At 37.8% G+C, this 24815-nt stretch overlaps 1 protein-coding gene and 1 pseudogene across 2 annotated transcripts in view; one reads left to right on the top strand and one right to left on the bottom strand.

The window, feature by feature from the left end:
* Positions 1–24815, bottom strand: part of RABGAP1L (RAB GTPase activating protein 1 like) — a 782624-nt gene that overhangs the window by 365371 nt on the left and 392438 nt on the right. The gene's annotated exons all lie outside the window — the stretch shown is intronic.
* Positions 19074–20240, top strand: LOC116625077 (annotated as a pseudogene).

Here is a 24815-nt window from a genome sequence, read left to right as displayed (position 1 = left end):
CTCTCCCACTCCCCCTGCTTGTGTTCCCCTCTCACTGTCTGTCAAATAAATAAATAAAATCTTAAAAAGAAAAGACTGTCAAATCCAGGATCATTAAGATTTATCCATATGTTTTCTTCTAAGAGTTTAACAGTTTTAGCACTTACCTTTAGTTCATGGATCCATTTTGAGTTAAGTTTTGCATATGGTGTGAGACAAGGTCCTATAATAACCTTTTAACACTTCTACCATCCTTTGGTCTTGCTGCCAAAATGATTTTTCTTAAAAGCAAACAAGCAACAATTCCTATCCCATTATCATGTTTATGAGTCTCTAAATGGCTTTGTCATATCTACTGCAGGGATTCTTAACTTTGTGAGATTAGAGAATTTGATGAAAACTATAGATCCTTTCCCCAGCAAGAATGTATATGAATGTCCATATGCATATGTATGCTAACACACACATACACACTTTTGCATGTAATTTCAAAGATTCACAAATGCACTAAAACCCATCCAAAGACAACTAGCCCAAAGAATAAAGTCCAAACTCCTTTGTACTTCCTTTGCCATTCATTGCCCCCAGAGGGAGCACTGCCCTGCCCCATCATTTTAGCCTCTTGTCATCCACTCTCCAAACTGGCTTCCCACAGGTTAGTATTAAAAGCTCTCTGATCCTATCTAATGTGTCATGCTACATTAGAATCACATTTCTTTGCACATACACGCTATGCCTTCTAGCCAAAACATATTCCTCCAGCTCACATTAAGTGTGATACCTATGCAAATGTGCTTGGCACACAGAAGACATAATGCTTGTTAGATCTGAAAGACGACTTAGCAAATGTTAGAAAATGAGGACTTGATACTTTTTTTCTAGAAATTAGACTTAAGTAAATGACTATGTTATATCTGTATTTTTTCATTCAGTAGTAAATTTTGGAAAACCTAATAAGTGTATGTATGAAAATTATGTAGCAGAAGACAATTTCCAAGTAATCGTAAGTCTAAGAGAATGTAAACTGATTGATCACAGAACCATCTTAGTTTTGTAAGTTCCTCTTAAAAGATTTTAAGAAGATCACATTGGTTGAAGTACCCATTTTAAGAAAGTTATAACATAACGTAGAAGAACGTATCTCAGAAAATATAATGTTGTCTCTAGAAAAAGAGATTCAATTAAAAGGGTTACTAAATTCTCACCAAATATGTTCATTCCACCAAATCAATTATCTTTTCTAGACATCACTTTAATGTGCAGCAATTTATCTATATTTTGTTAAAATTAACATTACCATTTTTGGGTATGCATCTGAAGGGAAAAAAATCACTATCTGAAGAGATACCTGCAGCCCCATGTTTACTGCAGCATTATTTAGAATAGCCAAGACACAGAAACAGGGATGCCTGGGTGGCTCAGCTGGTTAAGTGTCCAACTCAGGTCATGATCTCAGGATCCTGGGATTGAGCCCTACATAGGGCTCTGTGTTCAGCAGGGAGTCTGTTTGAGGATTCTCTCTTTCACTCCCTCTGCCGCTCCCCTCACTCGTGTGTGCACGCTCTCTCTCAAATGGATAAATAAATCTTTAATAAAAAAAAAGAATAGCCAAGATACATAAACAACCTGAGTGGCCATTAGTAGATGAATGGATAAAGAAAATGTGGCATATATACATAATGGAACATTATTCAGCCATAAAAAAGAAGGCAATCCTGACATCTGTGACAACATGGATGAACCTTGAGGGCATCATGCTAGGTGAAATAAGTGAAACAGAGAAACACAAATATTGTATGATGTCACTTATATGTGGAATCTAAAAAAACCCAAACTCATGGAAACAGAACAGATCAGTGGTTGCCAAAGGTGGAGGGTGGGAGTAGAGGTGGGAAATGGGTAAAGGTGATCAAAGATAGGGGCGCCTGAGTGGCTCAGTCGCTGAGCGTCTGCCTTCGGCTCGGGTCGTGGTCCAGGGGTCCTGGGATCGAGCCCCGCGTCCGGCTCCCTGCTTGGTGGGAGGCCTGCTTCTCCCTCTCCCACTCCCCCTGCTTGTGTTCCCTCTCTCGCTGTGTCTCTCTCTGTCAAATAAATAAATAAAATCTTTAAAAAAAAAAAAAAAGGTGATCAAAGATACAAACTTCTAGTTATAAGATTAATAAGTTCTGAAGATCTAATGTACAGCCTGGTGATTATAGTTAATACTACTGTATTGTATATTTGAGGGGCGCCTGGCTGGCTCAGTCGGTTAAGCATCCGACTCTTGATTTTGGCTCAGGTTGTGATCTCAGGGGTCATGGGATTAAGCCCCACATTGGGCTCTGCGCTCAGCATGAAGTCTGCTTGATTCTCTCTCCCTCTACTTCCCACTCTCTCTCTCTCTCCCTCAAATAAATAAGAAATACTGTATTGTATATCTGAAAGTTGCTAAGAGAGCACATCTTAAAAGTTCTCATCATAAGAAACAAACTTTGTGAGCATGTGAGGAGATGGATATTAACTTACTGGGGTGATCATTTCACAGTATGTACATAAATTATTAAGTTGTGCACCTTAAACTAATACAATGTTAAATGTCAATTACATCTCAACAAAACTGGAAAAAAATGCAAAACTAACAGCAAAGGGGATAAGAAGTATTCTCTTAAAACTGCAAGTCAAGTGTCCACAGTTATATGAACTGGGAATCAATCCTTAAGAATCAAGACAGAACAAATAGTTTGAAAAGTTGGAAGTATTTGACAGGAAAAATTCAGAAAGATCGATGTAAAATAATCAAAGAGTAACTGGGTAAAATTCAAGGAGGAATAAATAGTTATCTAAGGGTAGTATGCAAGTACTGCCTTTATCCTGAGGAAATTCCACATGAAATTTGTGAAACTAAGGGTAAGGGAAGGCATAAGAATAAAGAAATATATTAGCAAGAAGCCAAGAAGGCCTTTTTCTTTTTTCTGAAAAATCTGTAACTTCCTATACTTACAGTCTTATGCTGACTTGAAATCCCTAATGAAAAATGTTATAAAACACAAATACTGGCATTTTTAACCCCTTATAAGGAAACATAAGAAACAAATTGACAGATTGTGATATTAAATTTCACTGAGTTTCCTATTTAAATATATCTTATCTTTTTGCTTGAAAGGTGATTTTGATTGAGGTAAATGAATTATATACATAATGCTTGATGACTTTCAGAGGTTCATCACTTGGGGTGTGAGAATATGTATTAATTAGGGAAAGGTATAGGAAAAATGAAATGTTGGTAATTACATGCCAGGGCATACATAAAGTCCAACTCTTCATCAAAGTTCAGACAAAATCACAAATAAAAAGACTGATAAATAAAAGGCAAATTATTTCATAAACTTCATGTTACTAAAGCACTCTGACAATAATGAGTATAATAAACTCATTGCTTATTCACTGCAAAAAGAAAATTAACTTCTTTACACAAATTGCCTCAATTTGTGACCTTCTGTGTAGAAAAAATAAAGTATTTCAAAAGTCATAACTGCAAGTAATGATATAGAGAGGAAAATCCTATGCTTTTTATACTTCTTTATGATTTTTTTAAATCCTAGTTTTACAGTGCGATTTTTTTTAAAAGCACAATGGACAAAAGAAAATATCTAAAAAGGCAAATACAAGCTATTTTATTTTTTTTATTTTTCATTTTGCAATTATATTTATTTCAACATATAAAAGAATGGTGTTCCCATCATTTAAGCTCTTTCCAACTAGATAATGTTTTCTTCAACATTTAGCCAAGTGTTGGCAATTGAAAGAGGAGAAGTTCAATGTGATTGGTTAATTAAGATTTCAAAGAACCTGCTTCTCCCTAGAGGGTCAGTTAATTTCTCATTTATAAGCCCATTTATAACTCCAGCTCTGAGAAATGGTCCTAATAAAATTCACGGTTAAGTAGGCTGTCAAATGCATACCAGCCATTAACATTTGGGCTGCCTGCTGCTAGCAAAATAGTAATATTTAATGCTACGGCATTTTCATTTTATAAGACTATTTAGCATAAATCTGCTTTAGGGTCTTATGAAACAGCTTTCTTTTGTTAAACAGATTAAATTCAGGTTGTAATGGTTGGTTTTAGAATGACTTGAAAATACTTCAGTTTACAGTCACTAAGAAACTATGTATTTTCTGATTAGATTATTGGCTACATTCCCTCCGGTAACTGCAGGAAGATACACTATTTTTAGGACAAAAGCAACTTATTGTAGGGTCCTCTGAAAAGAAAAGAGAAGAGGAAAAAGAGCTAAGAAGAGAGCTAGGGAGAAGGGAGCAAACTGAAGTCAATAAAGCCATTTCGCCTTGTTATAGAATTTTCCAGTTTCTCCAGCACTTGATGTATATTACTAGCTCATCTAATGCTCACAGCAATCTGATGAGGTACATAGACCATTGCTATACCACACCTAAGAGGAGGAAACAAAAGCTCCAGAAGAGTGAAATTACACCTTGGCCACATGGCAAGAAAATGGGAAAACAAGATTAGAATCCTAGGCCTTGGGATAAAAGGAAGAATTTGTGCATTAATTCATCTAATATCTGAGCTCTGTCTTAAATCTTCAAGAGCATAAGGTATAAAAGGCATGTGTGTGTGTGTGTGTGTGTGTGTGTGTGTGTGTGAGAGAGAGAGGGAGAGTGGGAGGAGGAGGGAGGGTGGCAGGGAGAGGGAGGGAGAGAGAGAGAGACAGAAGGGATAGTGTAGGCAGAAGCACTTGCATAAGTCATGAAAGCATGAACATGTTTACTGGACTGTTTCCTTCCTTCGATCGGAACCTCTTTGAGGGTAGGGAACGTGTCTGTGTTCACCACTTAAATCCCCAGGACCTAGCAAAGAGCACCATAAAAACTGGCTGCACAAATGACTGACAGAAAGAAAACAGAAACTAAAAGAGAATGAGCATAGGGACATCAAAGGAGGAGAAAATGTCAAGAAAGAGTAGCTAGTATCAGATGTCACAGACACATCTAAATAAGAACCAGAATACCTCCCTTGGATAAAACAAGGAGACTGATGCTGACTTGGAAAGGTTGGGGTGGGTGGGGAATTTCTAGCGGAGTGATGGAGGGAAGACAATCGATACTCTGCAGTTTAAGTCTTGGTCTCTTCTCTAGTGTGTTAACTAGAGATGGTTAAATAGTTGGAAATTATTTTCTGGGCACAACAAGGATCAAAGTGGTATTTCTCTGAGTTCTAGAGAAACACAGGGAGAGAAGAAAAAAAAATAAGCCAAGGACCAAATATTATATCCAGGCAAAAAGTTATCCCACCAGAATAAAAACTCTAAAAAGAAAGAGGTAGAAAAGACATGAGAGAGAATCCATCCCACCCTTCCTTCCACCTAATGAAAAAAAAGTTTAGTTTCTTATGTACAGTGATGTCAGACCTTAGGCTATTTTCATTTCTCTTTGTGCTATTTTAATACTAGGAAAAATAAAACATGGCCAAAAATTAAATGGCACAACAACCAATCAGATGTTTGGTAATGATATCCAAGAAGAATATTTCAATAGCTAACAAAAGATGCCACATCAATATCTATAGTAATGATAACTACATAATGTCTTCTTCTAGGTAAGAGAAATAACATACCATTTTAATAAGTGATTGTTCTATATGTACAAAAGCAAAACAGACACAATTTAAAAGAGGAGCTATATTCTCTGAAAAATGAAACTGTTGATACCTCCTTTCTGTTTAAGGCTTCAATCTTCACATCAATAGGAAAAACAAATTTCTTTATTCTTTGCTCCATCAAAGAATAAAAACATTAGTCCTGAGATCTAAGAAGGTTGTTACTTCCATTAAGTTAAGAACAAGATCAATATGAACCTTCAGACGTGGATCAATAAGAAAAAATGGAAAAGAGATTTTAAACTTTATTGTAAAAACAGTAATGTGGAAAACTAGAAAGAATGAGGTTTTCTAACAAACTGAGTCACCATCTTAATTTTTTATATATCAGTATCTATTATGTACTATATGTCAGGAAACGTGTAGTTATTTGCTTAAAGTTCATTAATCAGGTCAATGCCATGAGAAAATGATTTAAATTTGTGCAGTTCTTAATTGCAGAATAATTACAAAGAAAGAAAATTTATTACTTTCAAGTTCCACCAAGTAACAGAAAGGTCCTTGGGGAACTTGCTGTAATGACCAGATAAGGCTGTCTGCAATTAGCATGCCTCTTATATGTATGTTAATCAGTATTCCAACCACTGAAGCCTATTCAGAAACATTTTGTTCTTTTAACCATTTAAAGCATTCCCTTTCTAATCTTGCTCACATTAGTTTGCATAGGCAATGAATAAAGAATTCCGGTAGCAAAAGTAAATTTCACTTCAGGCATTGTTCACGTTCCTTATAGGAGTTTAAATTAATGAGGTCTTTACTAAGTCTGGTTTTTACCTTTTTCTAAACTCTCAGCTTTTTATTTATTTATTATTATTACTTTTTCCATTCAATAGTTTATTATGGTAAAAGAAGATAGGACAAGTTTGAGACCCATAGTGGCCATTTCTTATAACTTCTAACTACATTTCAGAAACAGGAATAAGAAAATCATTGTGAGGCCAAAAGTCTACCATGTCATAGTGAGGTAAGAGATCAACTCTCTTAAGGATACGTGTTCTAAAAGAAAAGATCCCAGTGTCTTAAAAAGTACTTAGCATAAATCCTGGTATTCAGTAATTATTGTTTTTTTTATCTTAAGAGCAAGGACCTCCTCTTATATAACCACATTACAATGATCAAAAACAAAAAGCTATTAACATCTTTTAATGGTAACATCTTTTAAAGCCAGATTTAATTTCAAATGGCCCTTGACACTGGAAAATGACCTTAAAAGTTTTGCAAATACTAAAATCAATGATTTTTAAAAAAATAATGGCAAAATGAAATGGACATTGGCTTGGGATTCAAGAGGTTCTGCCTTTTTTGTCACTGCTTGTTATGGGGCTTTAAGAAAGTCACTTCATCTCTGGATCTCAGTCCACTTAACCACAAAATTAAGGAATTGGCTTAACTAACCACCAGAATCTCTCCCAGTTCCAACTTGCTTTCATTCTGTATAAAGATTACTAAAGGTGAAAAACTACTGCTTTTCAACTCAAAAGTATGAAATCTTTAGCTTACTTTTCTGCCTTAAACTTTGCTGCCAAAGTGGTACAGTAAGTTTCAACCAAGTGTGTCCATTCTCTTGAGTCTCTAATGTTGGCTGAGAAATAAGGCCTTTTTTTTTTTTTTAAAGATTTTATTTATTTATTTGAGGGAGAGAATGAGATAGAGAGAGAGAGCATGAGATGGGGGAGGGTCAGAGGGAGAAGCAGACTCCCTGCTCAGCAGGGAGCCTGATGTGGGGCTCAATCCGGAGACTCCAGGATCATGACCTGAGCCGAAGGCAGTTGCTTAACCAACTGAGCCACCCAGGCGCCCCGAGAAATAAGGCCTTTTAAAACTGTATGTTTTGACTTCAATGCATTTAAAACATGTAGTAGAGGCTTTAAAGAAAAAAAAAATTTAAGATGTTACATAAAAACAGGCCAAGTGTAATAACATCTAACATTTGGACAGTTCCTTAAGATTTATAAGGAATTTCACATGTTATCTCATTTAATCTTCTCAACAAGATGTAGAGCTGTTATGTTTCCCATTCTGCAAAAGTCAAGTTCAGACATGGCATTAGGATTGGGAGATTTCTTACTGTATAGTCCATGCTCTGTCCATTACACCACAGTACCTCAAATGTACATATAAATACCCTAGATCTCACTTTGATTTAGCAGCAATGTTTCTTAAAATGCTTAAATGTAAGCCGTCACAGTTCCATTAGATTAGGAAAGCAGAGCAAAAACCTTGCCCACAGTATATCAAAATTTCTTAATTTTTATTTAATCTGTTCCTGAAGATTCAAGATAACTTTAAAAATTAAATAATTAAGACTAATCATGAAAAGAAGACAAGTATTTTTGTTTGCAGCTAAAATGGAGCATGTTGAAGAAATGTAAATACAGTTTATAATTTATTTGGTTCCCAACACTGAAATGATATAATTATTAATTGGGATATTTCACATCTTCAAAATTTTATTGTCCTTTTGAGACTCTGCACAATTCTATTTATTTATTTATTTATTATTTATTTATTTATTTTTAAAATTTTATTATGTTATGTTAGTCACCATACAATACATCATTGGTTTTTGATGTGGTGATCCACAATCCATTGTTTTCATATAACACCCAGTGCTCCATGCAGTACGTGCCCTCCTTAATACCCATCACCGGGCTAACCATTCCCCCCTCCCCCCTCCCCTCTAAAACCCTGTTTGTTTCTCAGAGTCCATTGTCTCTCATGGTTCATCTCTCCCTCCAATTCCCCCCCCCACACACATTTTTCCCTTCCTTCTCCTAATGTCCTCCATGCTATTCCTTATGTTCCACAAATAAGTGAAACCATATGATAATTGACTTTCTCTGCTTGACTTATTTCACTTAGCATAATCTCCTCCAGTCCCATCCATGTTGATGTAAAAGTTGGGTATTCATCCTTTCTGATGGCTGAGTAATATTCCATTGTATATATGGACCACATCTTCTTTATTCATTCATCTGTTGACGGGCATCTCAGCTCTTTCCACAGTTTGGCTATTGCGGACATTGCTGCTATGAACATTGGGGTGCATATGGCCCTTCTTTTCACTACATATGTGTCTTTGGGGTAAATACCCAGGAGTGCAATTGCTGGGTCATAGGGTAGCTCTATTTTTAAATTTTTGAGGAACCTCCACGCTGTTTTCCAATGTGGCTGTACCAACTTGCATTCCCACCAACAGTGTAAGAGGGTTCCCCTTTCTCCACAACCTCTCCAACATTTGCTGTTTTTTCCCTGTCCATTTTTGCCATTCTAACTGGTGTAAGGTGGTATCTCAATGTGGTTTTGATTTGGATTTCCCTGATGGCTAATGATGATGAACATTTTTTCATCCACAATTCAATTTAGACTGTATGAGGAGCTCTTGTCTGAAGAGCTCTGGTATAGACTATGACTTAGGAAAACGATATGATCTTCAGATCCTCTAGGAGGCAGCATCATATTGCCACTGATTATTAAATACAACATCTTTATCCACTAGTCTCTGAGATACAGATCATTCAATCTGTTCAGAGTGCAGGCAAAATAAAACCCAGTTTATTTGAAAACAGCCCAAGTCTACACAACCTTCATCACTATGATGTCTCTATAAGTAATGATGATGACTGAAATGTTTGCTGCAGGAAGTATTTCTGGTTGAAGATTTCCATGAACATATAACATTGGTAACCTCTTAGAAATTCAGGCCAATACTTCAGGTTGTCAGCAACTGATCAACTGTTATAATTCCAACACCTTTTAGTTATTGCTCAAAACAAAAATCATATAATTATAGTTCATTCACCTTTTATCAATGGTTTTCCAGAATTTGCTTTTTTCTAAAAGATTATTTATTTATTTGAGAGAGAGAGAATGAGTGGGGGAAGGAGCAGAGGCAGAGGGAGAAGCAGGCTCCCCACTAAGCAGGGAGCCCGATGTGGGACTTGATCCCAGGACTCTGGGATCATGACCTGAGCAGAAGGCTTAACCAACTGACCTACCCAGGAGCCCCAGAATTTGCTTTTTTCTTAGTAACAGCTACATAGGTCCTTAGCTTAAAGAGTGGTATCATTTTCCCAAAAGCCAAAAATTAATCACTGCCCTTGATAATTAAAACAAACAAACCACACCTCAACTTCTTCCCTTTTGTGGCAGGATGACTTTCTCAGGATAAGGACCATTCATGCAAAAGAAAAAGAAATACAAGAAATCATGTCTAGATGGAGGTAAAAGTAGCAAAGCTTTCAAGTTTCTCTACTTGGCTGAGAGAAAACACCACTGGATTCTTGAATCCATTTCTGGACACGTGCCTACCCTCAATAAATTTGGCTTTCTGAGCTGCAACACCAGAGTTAGTTTTTAACAGCTCCTTACAAAAACCAGTGAACATCTGAGGGCTGCCAAGGGAAAGAGTACCGTGAGGGAGCATACACAGTGGTGACAACAGGTTCCGGAGCCAGAGCGCCCAGGGCCAACTCCAGTTCTTCCCTCGGTGGTCTTTGGTAGTGACGAGGCAGACGGGCTGAGAAAGTAACAGAAAACCCCAGATAGAAGCTAATTTTTCTCTCTTACATGAATGTCCACAGGCTGGCAGTGTGGGCTGGTGCACAGGCTCTGCTCCCCAGAGTTCACAGGGACCCCGTTCCTTCCAGCATCAGGCTCCACCACTTCTAGGGTGCAGCCCTGGTGTTCACGGTCTAAGATGAGCTTCACCTACGACAGGAGGAAGGAGGAATAGAGAAGGAAAGGAGGGGCAGCGGGGATAAGCCAACTCTTTCTGGTAGCTCCCCGAAATTACCCACAACACTTTTTTTTGTCACTAATCACACTTAACTGCAAAGGAGGTTAGGAAGTGTGGGCCACATGCCCAGATGGAACTGTTCCTACTACAGGAAAGAGGTGAAAACAGATATTGGTGTATTCGTGGTCTCTACACACCCTGTGTGATCTTAGCCACTTTATGCCTCTGACTTCTCATCGGGGAAATGGAAACAATGATAGAGTCTCCCATCATAAAGTTACCAGGAACACGAAATGATAGTAATCAATACAGAGGGGCTGGCACAGTGTCTGACACACAATGAATACCCAACAAGGGAAATAATTATTTGTCTTCAAATATTTTCTTTGCTTACTGATTTCCTTTCAATTGTTAAAAATTATATAAACTGTTTTGTTCCCTCTGGTTTATCTATTTTTCTCTCCAACCCCCAAGTTACACAGTATAAACAGACTGATCTCAATCACTGCTTTCAGCAAGCCCCCCCTTTCTAATGCTCTTGCCAACACAACACACACACCACACACACACCACATACACACATCACACACACACAACTCATAAACACACTTTCATTCTCTCTTTCTCTCAGAGAAAACTTTAGTGACATCCCATTACCTAAATTCAAGTGCAAACTCCTCTGTCTTTACCTCCATACCTTTCCAAAAGTATCTTCCACTATGATCCAATTAGATCATACTATAACAGTGACAAAAAATGATGGAGATCAAAAGTACTAAATTAATAGAGGCTATCCCTTTTTAAAGTTTTTTTTTCTTTGCCACGTAATGTGCTCAGTGCTTTACACAAACTCTCTCTTTTAATCCTCATAATCCTGTGAGGTTATCACCATTATTATCCCCATATTATAAATTATGACTAAAGCTTAGAAAGGTTATACCCAAAGTCACAGTAAGTATATTGCAGGGCTGTGATCTGAACAGAGGTCTGCTGGGTCCCAAAGCTGTTCGTTTAACCACGGTGTGGCAACTGTCTTCTGTACAAACATGGCATCTGTGTTCTCTCTACACACCTGAGTCACCTTAGAATTCTTTTTCTAATCACATCCTGCAAAGTTTCACTATGGTCCAGCACATTTCTGATCTCTTCTATGGGATGTTCATCAACTATAATGGAATAATAATTACATTACAGTAATTACATAATAATAATAGTGATAAACAGCAAAATAGAACCTGTATTATACTCTTATAACACTACATGGTTCTAAGAACCATACATATACTAACTCACTTAATCCTCACAACAACCCTGTGAGTTAGACCATAATTATTGCCATTTTATAATGAGGTAAATAAGCCTGAAAGACTAAGCAACTTGCCTGAGCTTGCATAGGTAATAAATGTTGGAACCAGGGTTCCAACCCAGTCACTCTTTATCTCCTCTCTGACAAAATATATTCTTCCTGTATCCCTTACTTAGATATTAAATCACATATACCTTATATTATAATTTAACCTTTTCATATATTAAAGTATGAGGCACAAGATAAATGGATAAATGAAATATGAGGTATTCATACAATGGGATAATATTTGGCTATAAAAAGTAATGACTTTTTGATATATGCTACAACATGATGGACCTTGAAAACATTATGCTTAGTGAAATGAGCCAGACACAGAATGACAAATATTGTACAATTCTACTTATATGAGGTACCTAGAATAAACAAATTCGTAGAGACAGAAAATAGACTAGAGGCTCCTAGGGGTTAAGGGGAAGGGGAAAGGGAAAATTATGGTTTCACAAATACAGAGTTTCTGTTGGGGATGAAGAAAAAGTTTTGGGTATAGATAGTGGTGAGGATTACCCAACACTGTGAATGCATTTAATGACACTGCATTGTATACTTATGAGTGGTTAAAATTATAAATATTACATTTTACCACAATAAAAAAAAAAACCCAGCACATTACATTACAGTTATACTTCATAGACTCTATTGAAGGTTGACGAATCCTTTCTGATACCAGGAGATAGCACGAAATATTCTACATGGTTGGCAGACAGTAAATGAAAACTACCCTTTCTATGAAACACCAAAGCAATCAATCCATAACCATGTCTTGCTTTCCAACTTGGTGCAGTTTAGAATTTTCCTAGAACTTCTGAAGTTTAATTTCTAATACCAAACAAAGCCATGCTGCAGTATAGCTTAAGCTATACTTTAAGCAGTACCTTTAAGAAAAAAGTTTCGAACACATGCACACACATAAGATGCTCAATAAAATTTATATTCAAAGCCTCACAAGCACACAAATACATAAGTAATCTTTGCAATGATTTCAGCAGGATTCAAGGACAATGCTATAATTTTCATTTTGTAAGTGGAGAATATAAAGTACAAAGAGAAGTGATGCTGTTTGGATGACTTTGTAAATCTGACAACTCTGTAAACCAGGTAGTAGGTTCTCTGCTTATTATTTGATAAGTTACTGGATCATGCAATCTTGAAAAACACCACAAGACATCAACCTGATATTCATACTACAAGGGATTAAAGCACAGTAAGGTGAATACTAATTACCACCTGTAGCTCTCCTTCTCCACATACCCCCCTCCCTCCCTACAGCATTCAACAGGTCCTCCAAATTAAACTGGAATGTCTAAAGACCCTAATTCAGAAGAGGTAACCAATTATGATCAACCAGCAGTGACCATGATTGAGAAATGAATAAAAGTGGCACCTGTCTTTTAAGAAAGTGACTCTAACCACTTCTGATGATGAGGTTCCAAAACCTTTTTTAGGTGGGACTCAACCTGCTCACCAGCCAGACTCTTCCCCATCTCTCATCATTCATGCTCAACTCCTCCCTCTCTGGTTACTGATAAGCAGCAAAATGGAATTTCTCTTCTTGCTCTCTGCTTGGCTTCCATTAGAGGTACAAACCATAAACAACAATGGCATTACTAAAAGCTTGACACCAGAGAGAAAAGATGCAATAAAAGCTAACATATTCACTAACTGAATATTTAATAACTGAAATATTACTAAGATATCTTTGTATTTCTTGGAATGAATCCTAAAGTGACTTAAGAATCAGGAATGAGGAATTGTTAATGTAATGCTATATGATAAGGCCAATACTTACCTGTCTGAATAACTTATGATTTTACACATTTATTAAACAACCAAAAATTCCATCTTGGATATATAAGGAAGAGAATCCCACTCAAAAGCAGCCAAGCTTTTACCTCATTTTTCATGAAGTGAATGGATCTGATCAGTTTCCTGAAACATCACCCCTACCTTTTTTCCCCGAACTGTAGCACCTTTCTTGCCTTACCAAGCAATCTGTGCTCATGTTTCCAATGTAAGGTGACCAGGACATGAGGAAATGAGGCTTAGGTAGAATTTCTTTGGCTTGTGACTGGTGCTTAAGCTATACTGCAGCATGGCTTTGTTTGGTATTAGAAATTAAACTTCAGAAGTTCTAGGAAAATTCTAAACTGCACCAAGTCCAGACAATGAATAACTTATAAATCTTGTGACAATCAGCTTAATACTAACATATGCAAAGGAATTCAAAGGGTAACAGAAGGAAAGTGGAAACCAAGAGAAGCTACAGGGGTCAAAAGAGGAAGGAAAGAAAGTAACCAGTCCAAAAATTAAAAAAGTGAAGGCAATTAGCTGGAAACCAAGTAGAAAGAGAATCCTGCAACCTGGTTAGTGATAATTAAAATCTAAAGAAGCAAAACCCCTTTCTTGGGAGTAGGTGATGGAGTATGTCCACACACAGCTGGATACAATCATTAAGGAGAGTGAAAGTAGGAAGAGTCTGGGGAAAACCATATTTCATTACCTGTGTCTCAACAGTGGAAGATACCTGCTAGGTCAGAAAAAAACTGATTCCAGCCACAGCTCTCTCATGTTCCATTTGCCTGAATATGGCCTCAAACACCTCATGCTACCCAGCAAATCCTTCTCCTTCTAATAAATCCCCCACTAATCTATGAAACCACTAATCCACCCTCTCTCTTCAAAGCACACTGCCTATGCACCCTATAACACATGCTTTCTGTCCTTTCAAAGAGAATCATTGAACTAAAGTCAAGGCAAATATTTGATATTCCATGGGAAGATGACTGCAGTGCTCAGGAGGATGAATAATGTGACCTTATAATAACTTCTAGAGAAAGATGCATTGTTTTGTGGGAAGTAGAAGGCGGTTAATCCCTGGCATGTGTTCAGGCAGCTCTACCTTATTTCAGGCTTGACATTTTTAAAACAATTTTACCTCCAGTAGGAGCTAGAAAGTTCTAAACATATTAAATAAGAGGTATCCCCCGCCCCAGATAATTTTATATATTTTACTTCTCTGAAGTTGATACTTCTAACCCAGCAAATAGTTTCCAAGGCATTTGAGGTAGCTGAAGTCCAACCAGAGTCTCTGGCTGGCAGAAGTTCCTGCTGGGAAAGAGAGGCCCAGCAGGGCAACCACAGGAACACAGAGCCATGAAAACAAAGAGTGTGAGGAGGAGGTCAGAGAAGGCTCCCTGGACCAGCATTTGTAAATAGCTTTCGAAACATTTCTTAGCGGAGATAAGATTTGAAGCAACCATGATGAATCCCAGAATTGCGGTCTTGGTATGGACCCATGAGCTCACTCTGGTCTGTCCACCCTCCTCCCCAGTGGATGGATCCCAGAAAGATGGCCATGTTAACTCCTAAAGAATTCCAGAGACAGAGACCAATACTGCTACTACTGAAAAACTGTTATTATGCTAAAGCTCTTCTGCAGGATCAAGAAAGCACCAGACATTATGGCAATCCTACAACCACTTTTTAGTTCCACACAAAAACCCACTCACTATTCAGATACCATCTCTCCAAAAAGCCTATCTTGACTCCCCAAGATGGGAGTCATATCCTCCTCTGCACTCTCATAACAACCTCTACAATGGTTCACCTGAGCACTTACACTATAAATCCACCTATGCTTTATCTGTCTCCCCAGTCAGACTGCGAAGGCCTCAAGGAAGTGATTCCCTGTGCGTTGTCATCGGTAAGTACTCAAAAAAATTTTTTGTTGGATCAATGAAAAACAATCTTTCCCCTTTAAGTGTATTTTGAATCAGATCCGTCTTCCCTGCCCCAAGAAACTGAGGTGGTTCAGTCAAGCAGGAAGGGTTAAAGAAGGCAGAATCGGAGAGTGGCTAAGAAAGTTAAATTCTAACACGGCTGGCTTTCTACCTACACGCTACTTTCCCAAATGTGTGACTCTGAGCAACTTACTTGTCTATGCTTCAGCATGCTCACCTACAAAATGATGATAATAATGGTAGCTTTCTTGCAGATTTCTGTGAGGATTAAACAAAACAATATATGCAAAGTACCCGGCAGGGTAGCTGACTCACCCTAAATAATGAATAAATGTTTGCTGCTCCTGCTGCCAAGAAGAAAGCGTATGACAGCGGCAGGAGTGACAGGCCAGGGTTTAGGACAGTTGGATTCTACATATCCTGGGACACTCTTGCTGGCCATGTGATCTCAAGTAATGAAAAGCAAATCATTCTCATCTCTGCCTTCTTTACTAAGGTAATGTAATGATTAGTGCCTATGTGCACATTATCTTAAGAATGAAAACCTGCTTTCAAAAAGGAGAACTCTGTGTGTGGGGGGGGCAGAGGAAGGGAGAGAGGGAGGGAGAGGAAGAGTGTATTTTCAAAAACGGAATGCTGATAGGTGTTCTGCCTGGCAAATTATTTAGGTGGAAAAGAAAAAGGATTATTTTAGATTAAGACTTTTTTAAAAACCACATGAATATATTCCCAGGCCAAAAAAAAAAAAAAGTCCCTTGCACCAAATTATAAGGCCCAGAGGGAACATACTACCTAATGTTTAGGTCTCCAACTTTTAGTACAGGGCCTGATACTTGAAAGGCCATAATGCTTGTGGAACTCAGGACAAATACACCATGGTGAATTATGAACAGTCTCTTCGCTGAATATAAAATACTCACTGTCTATACAACTCACTTGATAACTATTATGAAAACTCATGTGGCATCTCTTGGAATACTTTTAGAATATTGTGTGATTTTATGTTGCTATGTAAGCATCTATAAAAGAACCGTGGTCTTCTTTACAGTGAGTAAACCCTTTGAGGGCAAGATCCATGCCTTATATTTCCTCTCAAATTCTGTATTTCTTAGCATCATGTTTCACATTTAGAGAAATCAATAATTAGTTGATAGCTGATCGATCATATGTGCCAGCCTAACATAATCAGTGTATCCAAGAAAAAAAATTAAGAATAAAAATTTCATCTTGGTACTTATTTTCTGTTTTTAGCTTTATATCTAGAAACTAATGAAACTGTAACTGAGGATTAAAAAGATACTCTGTAATCATTATTTTTGCTTCAGGGAAAAAAGATACCCCATAAATAGAAAATTGTATTAAAATATGCATTTCTAAGAAGCCAGGGAGGTTTGTGAGCTGGACTAACAATCTCAGGGAAGGCACTGAAAGTGATAAACATTTTGAAATCCATAATTTTTTTTTTAGAGGTAATTTATTTTCTACTAGTGGCAAGTCTCGTGGTGACTTTTTTTTTTTTTTTTTTACTTAAAACTAATCTCTGGCTGGAATTGAATAAGTTCCCTGGCTAGACACCAATTTGACAACTTTATACCTATTTATCCATTTATATAATAAAACTTTTAGAGTATAAAATATAATAAAACACTTGATTTTTAAATTTCAGTAAATACTTAAGTAATTAAGTAACAGAAGCATAGCTTGAAAGGGATGACGTGATTCATTTATGGATGAGTTTAGTCCTTTCTCTGTCAACAAGGGCTAGGTTGCTGTCTTCAGACTCATACTATCATATTCTCTGAGGGAAAAGCACCTACATTTGTCTAGAGTTTGAGACTCATAATGATTGAGAAATAAAACTTAAAGAAAACAGCTGCCTGAGTTATAAGTCCATAAATTCACCTTCCCTTTATTTTGTTTTCTCACCCAGCTTCATTATAGCCTCATACAATATCTACAGGAGTTCACTCTCAACACCATGGTGCCAGTAACTTTTCGATACCAGGGATGACAAATATAAAGTAACACTTAGGAAATTAAGAGCAAGCAGCCGCACACTGGTTTAAGAGACAGGATGGTTAAAAAAGAAGACAAAAATTAAGAGTAGCGTTTCCAAATATAACTTGAGAACTTACTTGCAGTAGAGTCCAGATACTTCTATCTTTTAACAATAATACTCCTCCTTTGTTTAGAAAGATCAGCCAAATCAATTGTGGAGGTCAATAGAATGAAAAAATGTCATAGGCAGAATCTTTATAACTCTAGGGAAACTTAGCAAACCTTGAAAGTGAGACAAGGTTAAATGAGGTAAAGAGGCAAATTTATTAAGCTATATATATATTTGATTCAATGGAAATTTTAACTTACCCTGGCAGTTAAGCTATATAACACCATAAGGAGTTCCCTTAGGCTGAGACAACTCTCTAAATCCCTACAGAAATATGGCTCCATTCTTAAGGGCTAGGGTATCATATCCTTCAGGATACATATTGGAAAAGGAGGATTGCTCTGCCATGAAGACTGGCTGCTTTCTGACTGATTTAAGATGATGAGACCATGGAGGGTTGCCAGGGTGGCTCAGTCACTTAAGGTTGCAACTCTTGGTTTCAGCTCAGGTCATGATCTCAGGGTTGTGATACCAAGCCCCAAGACCAGCTCTGTGCTGAGCATGGAGTCTGCTTGGGATTCTCTCCCACTCTCTCTTTGCCCTCCACCCCCCCACACCCCCCCCCCCGTTTGTGCATGAGCACTCACATGCACATGCTCTCTCTCTCTAAAATAAATAAAATTAAAAAAAAAAAAAGATGATGAGACCATGGAAAGCCAACAGACCACCAACAACTTAGGATCAGAGAGCAGGCAGTCCTAGGGCTACTACTTCAGCCCTCTTCTTTAGAACAAGAAAGCACTCTAGCTTGGTCCCTCATTTTAACTCTTCCCAATTCAAAGAGTTATACTGCAGTCTTGCAGCCACTTCCTCATCATCTCATAAAGGGAAAAGGGATAAGGAAAACACTCTCCTCTCCCCTCAGAGTTTTCACCAGCCAAGGACAGTTCATTTCTGCCACTCTCTGAGGCTCTAACATGTCTAAAAACTATTTAATCTTCCACAGTTAGTTGTGTTGTGACCTCCTTTTTCATACAAAAGGTCTACCATGGAGCGGCATGTCAGCCACCTTGGTGCTTTCTGGAAAGGCTATGATGTTTTGTCTCAGCCTAAGGAAACACACTCCTTCAGTATCCATCATATTCTTTCCCATTCCTGTAATTTTGCTCTTGCTCTTCTACTATGATGCAGCCTCTAAGCCCTTCCCTTATCAAAGTCATCTTAACCTACATAGAGTCTGTCACCTTTGATGCTATTTACCTACTGCAGACCAAAAGTAAAAATTTCCCCCTCCTTAAAATTTCCCCCGAGAGTCAACTGATAATTTATTGGCATGGGTTAGTTGTTGTTTTCCTATATAACTACTACATCTACCTAATCACACCACTAATCACACCAAATGTTAAGGAAAAGGAACCTATCTTTTTTTCTTTTTGGCACATAAAAGATGCTCAACAGACGACTCACCTCCCCACCGGGGAGGCTGCATGGGCCGCCGCTTCCCACGCGGTCTCCTACCTCTACTGCTGTGGCCGCCACCAGCCTCGCGGCCCCGGCCCCAGCCCCGGCCCCTGTGCTCAGCCTGGAGTCCGTCCCGCCGTCCAAGCGACCCCGCAGCAGCCTCATGGCGCCACCCCGAATCGGGACGCACAACGGCACTTTCCACTGCGATGAGGCCCTGGCATGCGCACTGCTGTGCCTCCTGCCCAAGTACCGGGATGCAGAGATTGTGCGGACCCGAGACCCCGAAAAACTGGCTTCTTGTGACATCGTGGTAGATGTGGGTGGCGAGTACGACCCTCAGAGACACCGATATGACCATCACCAGAGATCTTTCACAGAGACCATGAGCTCCCTGTCTCCTGGGAAGCCGTGGCAGACCAAGCTGAGCAGTGCGACACTCATCTATCTACACTTCGGGCACAAGCTGCTGGCCCGGTTGCTGGGCACCAGCAAAGACGACAGCATGGTTGGCACCATCTATGACAAGATGTACGAGAACTTCGTGGAGGAGGTGGACGCGGTGGACAATGGGATCTCCCAGTGGGAAGAGGGAGAGCCTAGATAGTGCTGACTACCACACTGAGCGACCGGGTTGCCCGACTGATTCCTGCCTGGAACCAGCCCAACCAAGACACCGAGGCCGGGTTCAAGCGTGCAATGGACCTAGTCCGAGAGGCGTTCCTGCAGAGACTAGACTTCTACCAGCATAGCTGGCTGCCAGCCCGGGGCTTGGTGGAAGAGGCCCTGGCCCAGCGATTCCAGGTGGACCCAAGTGGGGAGATAATAGAACTGGCAAAAGATGGATGCCCCTGGAAGGAGTACCTCTACCACCTGGAATCTGGGCTGTCCACACTGGGGACCATCGCCTTTGTTATCTACATTGACCAGGCCGGACAGTGGCGGGTAAAGTGTGTGTGCAAGGAGCCCCATTCATTCCAGAGCTGGCTGCCCCTGCCAGAGCCAGGTGGGGTCTTCAGGATGAGGCCCTGGACCAGGTCAGTGGGATTCCTGGCTGCATCTCTGTCCACACCAGCAGCATCATCGGTGGGCACCACACCAGAGAGGATGCCTTGAGCATGGCCTGTGCCACCCTGGCCCAGCGCCCGGTACCTAAGCCTCCCACAAATTTCCTAGTCCAATAAAATGTCATCTATCACGTTAAAAAATAAATAAATAAATAAACAAACAAAAGATGCTCAACAAATGTTTGTTGTATGAATCCCTTAACATGCTTACAATGTTTTACATATATTATAGGAGTTCAATAAATAATTGGTATTTACTATTTACACGAGTAAGGAAAATTACTGCAAGGACTTTTGCCATAAAGCTATTGAAGGATATCCTATCTATAGTATAACACTGAATGTTTTAAGGCTTAAAGAATGTTGACATTACTCTAGGGTAGGTTAAGCAGTGATGGGAAACAGTTAAAATTGAGTATGAAAGATAATTTGTACTTTGGCATACTTATAATCCTTTTTAAAAGGCTCTAAATATGTATTTCATTTATTTAATGTGTATATTATTACTTATAATGCTTAACTACAAACAGAGCTCTCATTTATAGAAAAAGTATAATTAAGAAAGAATGCTTGCTATTTTCTCTATATTCTTTAATCATGACCAAGGGAAGCCTATCAGGACATACTGCAATGCCATAAGCCAAGCACCCTCTTGCTTATTCTAACTGCTGGAAACCTAATTAAGAAGCAATAAACAATTCCCTGCATGCTGGCCTTAGAAACTCCAAGTGTAAGCAAAAATACAACGACATGAAAAAGGTTATGTAACTATCACTATTTATTATTATCTCAAGCGTTATTAAGCACCAAAAGGCAAAGAGCTGTCACCAACTAAATTTAAAAAGGACTTTTATTTTCTTCCTTTAAAAAAGATAAGACGCAAACAATGAATCATGGAACATTACATCAAAAACTAATGATGTAATGTATGGTGATTAACATAATAAAGTTAAATTTAAAAAAAAAGATAAGATGTGGTAAGATATGTGAATATGTGACCACCCCCCAACCACCATGAACATATTTTCAGAGAATCCTCACTTTAGAGGAAAAATTATCATTTTTAACTTCTAGGACTGTAACTTTGCCTAAAATTGAAAGAAATTATTTCAAACAAGATGTCTTTTCAAAGAAGGGAATTACAGTGTATAAATCAAACCAAACACTTCATCCTGTGATACATATTATGCCATATTTTACTTTGGAAGTAAAAGTACTGCTTTTTGAAAATCTGCCATCACAAAATTTCATGGAGCTCACTTGCAAATGCCAAGGGGATACAGCTGATTACCATTACTTTTACCATTACCATTACAGGAAAGTTTAACCTAATCATGAATACAGTGCAAGAAACACTTATAGATACCTCCTTTAAATGGGGGAGGAGAACTTGGGGCACCTGGGTGGCTCAGTCAGTTAGGCATCTGACTCTTGGTTTTGGCTCAGCTCATGATCTTGGGGTCCTGGGATCAGCCTGCATCTGCTCCACACCCAGTGGGGAGTCTCCTTGGGATTCTCTCTCTCTCCCTCTCCCTCTGCCCACCCCTCCTGCCCACCCCCCCCAACTCACACTCTCTCTTTCTCAAATAAATAAATAAATAAATCTTAAAACAAAGGGAGGAGAACTTTAGATTAAGCAGGTTCAATATCCTGAAAAAAAAAAAAACCCACAAAATTAAGGAAAAGGTACACAGGCTTTTTCAGAAAAGGCAAACGAGTGATGGCTCAATTTTTAAAAATAATACCACCAAAGATTTTGGTCTAATTTGCAAAGGTAATTAGCTTATATTTGAAAAACAATGGTGATCCAAATGAAAGGAACAAAATGAAATTACAAAAACCTGCTGAATTTGACTACAAATCATTTTTGAGGCTATACTAGAACTAAAAGAGCACTAAATTAACACTTTCAATAAAGTGACAGATTTTGATTATTAATCTCTAAGAGAAGGAATACTAATTGTAATTACTTGTGGTTCTGTGATTCCTACTGAGGATTTCTGCATCTAAGTAAGTGAGAAATAATGGTCTACAGTCTTCTTTTTCTGCACTTTGTTTTTGCTATCATGGTAATACTAGCTTCATTAAATGAGTCAGGAAATGTTCCATCCAATCTTCTGGAAGAGACTTTTTACAAAAAAATGGTGTTAATTCTTCTTTACATGTTTGGTAGAATTCTCCAGTGAAATACTGGAACTAGAGATTTCTTTTTCAAGAGTTTTTAAATTACAACTTCAATTTCTTCAATGCTTAATGGGCTATTCAGACTACTTCATCTTGGTTGAGTTCTGGCAGTTTGTATTTTTCAAGAAATTGATTCATTTCTTCTAAATTATCCATTAATGGGTATAAAGTTGTTTACAGTATTCCCTTGTTATCTTTTAAATGTCTGCAGGCTCTGTACTGATATCACCTATTTCACTCCTGATACTGATGATTTATATCTTTTCAACTTTTTTTTCAGCCTTTTCAGAGATTTACTAATATTATTGATTGTTTTTCAAGAAATTAGCTTTTCATTTCATTACTTCTGTTTTTTTATTGCTAAGTATATCTGGACAATTAAGAATTGTTTATATTTAAGGTATACAATTTGATTATTTGACCCACAAAAAATTGTGAGATAATCACCACATTCAAGCAAGTTAACATATCCATCTCTTCAGTTAGCATATTTTCTTTTTTTGTGATGATAACAAGATCTACCCTCTACCCTAGCAAGTTTCAAGTATACAATATTGTTAATTACAGTCACTTACAGTACATTAGATTGATAGTATTTATTCATCTTGCAAAACTGAAACTTTGTCCTCTCAACCAACCTATCCCATCCATTTCCCCCTTTCCCCAGCTCCCGGTAAATACCATTCTCCTCTCTGCTTCTATGATGTAGACTATTCTAGATTCCAAATCTAAGGGAGAACATACCATGTTTGTCTTTCTGCATCTGGCTTATTTCACTTAGCATGATATTCTCCAGGTTCATCTATGTTGTTACAAATGGCAGGATTTTGTTCTTTTTAAAGGCTGAATTATATTCCATATACATAAAATCACATTTTCCTTATCCATTCATCTGTGGATGGAAACTTGGGTTGTTTCCATATCTTCACTATTTAAATAATGATGAAATAAACATTGTAGTGAAGCAATCTCTCAAGATGCTGATTTCATTTCCTTTGGTTATATACCCAAAAAAGAGACTGCTGGATCATATGGTAGTTTTATTTTTACTAAGGAACCTCCATACTGTTTTCCATAATAACTGTAACAATTTACACTACCACTAAAATGTTCCCTTTGTCACAACGTTATCATCACTTGCTATCTTTTGTCCTTCTGATAATAGCCATTCTAACAGGTGTAAAGTGATATCTCACTGTGATTTTGATTTGCATTTCCCTTATTATAAGTGAAGTTGCACATCTTTCACAAACCTGTTGGCCATTTGAGGTGTTCTTTGGAAAAAATGTCTATTGAGGTCCTTTGCTCATTTTTGATCAGGTTATTGTTTTTTGTTTGATTGTTTGCTGTTCAGTTGTATGAGTTCTATATTTTGGATATTAACCCTTTATAAAATATATGGTTTGCAAATATTTTCTCCCATTCCACTGATTGCCTTTTTATTTTGTTGATTGTTTCCTTTGCTAGACAGAAGCTTCTTAGTTTGATGCAATCTCATTTGTCTATTTTGCTTTTGTGCCTGTGCTTTTGATGTCATACCCAAAAAACCATTGCCCAGACCAATGGTAAAGAGCTTCCCCCCCACCCTATGTTTTCTTCTAGGAGATATATGGTTTCAGGTCTTACATTTAAAAGTCTTTAATACGTTGTGAATTGGTTTTTGTGTATGGTGTAATATAAGGATCCAATTTCATTCTTCTGTATGTGAAGATCCAGTTTTCCCAACACCATTTACTGAAGAGACTATCCTTTTCCCATTCTGTGTTGTTGGCACCACTGTCAAAAACTGGTTGACCATGAATGTGTAGATTTATTTCTAGATGTTCCATTGACCTATATGTCTGATTTTATGCTAGTACTATACTGTTTTGATTACTGTATATTTGTAATATATTTTGAAATGAGGAAATGTATGCCTCCAGCTTTGTTCTTTTTTGAGATTGCTTTGACTGTTCAGGGTCTTTTATGAATCCATATGATTTTTAGGGTTTTTTCCCTATTACTACAAGGTATGCCATTTGAATTATGATAAGAATTGCAATGAATCTGTAGATAGCTTTAGGTAATATGGACATTTTAACAATATTAATCCTTCCAATCCATGAGTTGGGATGTCTTTCCATGTATCTGTTTCTCCTTTAATTTCCTTCATCAACATTTATAATTTCCAGCGTACAAGTCTTTCATCTCTTTGGTTAAGTTCATTCCTACATATTTTTTTCTTTTTTGTTACTACTGTGAATGGGATTACTTAAGTTCCTTTTCAGAGAGTTTGTTGTGTATAGAAACATGATTGATTTTTATATATTGATTTTGTATTCTGCAACCTTACTGAATTTATCAGTTCTAACAGTTTTTTGGTTGAGTCTTAGTGTTTTCTCCATATAAGATCATGTCATCTGTAAACATAAATAATTCTACTTCTTCCTTTCCAGCTTGGATGGCTTTTATTTCCTTTTCTCAGTCTGGGACTTCTAGTACTATGTTGAAAAAAAGTGGCAAGAGTGGGCATCCTTA

The sequence above is a fragment of the Phoca vitulina genome, unplaced genomic scaffold (assembly GCF_004348235.1).
Source record: "Phoca vitulina isolate PV1807 unplaced genomic scaffold, GSC_HSeal_1.0 scaffold73, whole genome shotgun sequence".
In the NCBI taxonomy this organism is placed as follows: Eukaryota; Metazoa; Chordata; class Mammalia; order Carnivora; family Phocidae; genus Phoca; species Phoca vitulina.
The sequence above is the reverse complement of the archived record's forward strand: the minus strand, read 5'-3'. Positions and strand labels throughout refer to the sequence as shown.